General features: G+C 43.5%; 1 pseudogene; it reads left to right on the forward strand.

Annotated features, from left to right (window-relative positions):
- The first annotated feature begins 302 nt into the window (after positions 1–302).
- On the forward strand, positions 303–1,465 carry LOC119347954 (annotated as a pseudogene).
- Positions 1,466–2,063: the final 598 nt, after the last annotated feature.

The following is a 2,063-nucleotide window of genomic DNA, read 5'->3' on the forward strand; positions in this document are numbered from 1 at the left end:
GTTAGTGGGTATTTGGCTACGTTTAACTTTGGCTTTTGCATTTTGGCTTATAGGCAAAAAGGACACCTACGATGGTATTAAGCAAAAAAAATATACCTATGATTGTATAATCCAAAAGTCCATAAATAGGTGTTTTCCCGGGCTTTTAAGCCAAGTGCAAAAGCCAAAGTTAAGCCCAACCGAACACCCCTTAGTGTGCTTATCTTCTTCGGTGAGCATATAATACAAACATGTTTACAAAAATAAAATGCTAATTTATGACCACTTTCCATTTTTACCCTTGCAACCCCATTGGTGAAATAATGGTCTATCTGCATTGGAAGTTACTGAGTAAAAGTGACGTAGTATGCACTAATGTAGGTTTGTAATCTTTTGGAGCTTATGTTGAAAATGCATGTCTGGCCTTTTGCAGGAAACATAAACCTCATGGGTCTCGCCATGCTTGTTCTACCGGTGCTCTTAGGGTTGTTTTATGGAGCAAGTGACATTAATTGCTCAATAGTTCATGGTAACACCACAGACCACCATTCACTACTTGATTTCAAAGGGGCCATCAGAGCGGACCCAAGAGGAGCCTTGCGCTCTTGGAATGAGAACATCCACTACTATATGTGGTCGGGCATCAAGTGCATCACAATGCACCCAGAGCATGTTATAGTACTAAACCTTGCCAACATGAGCTTGACAGGCCAAATCACACCCTCTCTAGGAAATCTAACCTTCCTTCAGGAACTTACACTATCCAACAATCTCTTCTCTCGCCAGTTGCCCCCTCTCAATTGTCTTATAAGATTAGAGATCCTTTACCTACAGAACAACTTGTTGCAGGGGAACATTCCGAATGCACTTACAAATTGTTCCAAACTCCTTGGACTAGACCTCTCTTCTAACATGCTAGTGGGTTTGATTCCTGGAAATATAGGTTCCCTCTACAATCTAATGGGAATTGACCTTTCCACTAATAGCCTCACGGGAAACATTCCACCAACCTTCGGCAACAACACTTACTTAGAAGAGCTACGACTTACCCACAATCAACTCAAAGGAAGCATTCCCGAATAGCTTGGGAAATTGCCGGACATGACAAAGGACCGGGCGGTGTTTCTCGGTCAGAATAGGCTATCAGGTAGAGTTCCAGCAACATTGTTTAATCTATGCAAGCTTATAATACTGGACGTAAGTACAAATAAGCTAAGGGGCACATTACCATATGATATTGGTAATCTATCTGTCGCGCTTCAATGGCTAGTTTTGGGTGCAAACAACTTGTCTGGGACAGTGCCACCGAGCATTGGGGCCCTAAAGAACCTTACAGTTTTAGATCTTGGAGGAAACAACTTCGTTGGACCAATACCATATTCCGTCGGGAATCTGCCAAAGTTATGGAAGCTTGATCTTTCCAATAATCATTTTGATAGTTGGTAGCAGAACGACACTGCTAATGACTTATTCATGGTGGCCGAATGAGCCAGGGATGCAGTTTGCTGTGCGAGTGCAACGACCCGACGAGAGCTCTGCACCTTCCCATTCTTGCATGGCTGTGTCACACTTTCTGTCAGCGGGCGTGGTTGCTTGTTTTCCTTAGCGGTATCCTATATTTTCAGCGGATCCATCCCCATGTATGTAGGGTTTGTGGACGCACACACCTCATTTGTATTTCTGTCACCTAGAGGAATTGAATAAAAGGTTTCTGTTTGGGGGAAAAAACAACGTGGCTGCTCCCGGAAATGGTTGTATTGAGGGAGATGATTGGTGGCCCTGAGCCTCGAAGGGAATAAATGATAAGTTCATGGTGCTAACAACGGGGCAAAGTCTCATCCATGTTAGAGTAATCTTGATTAGTAATAGCAGGAGTCTACGTGGTGTTTGATATTGTTTGAGCTAGCTCTACGTGTTGTAGTAGCATTGGAGTTGGCTATATGTGTCCGGCTTAGGTTTGCCTAGCAATCAAGGTCGGCGGGTGATTAATTTAGGAAGTACTCGTGTCCGAGTCTAGTATGAGTTCATAGTAGGGTCGGTCAAGTCTAGCCGGATCGTGTATATATATACACGACCTGCGTGAG

Source organism: Triticum dicoccoides, unplaced genomic scaffold (genome assembly GCF_002162155.2).
Source record: "Triticum dicoccoides isolate Atlit2015 ecotype Zavitan unplaced genomic scaffold, WEW_v2.0 scaffold80498, whole genome shotgun sequence".
In the NCBI taxonomy this organism is placed as follows: Eukaryota; Viridiplantae; Streptophyta; class Magnoliopsida; order Poales; family Poaceae; genus Triticum; species Triticum dicoccoides.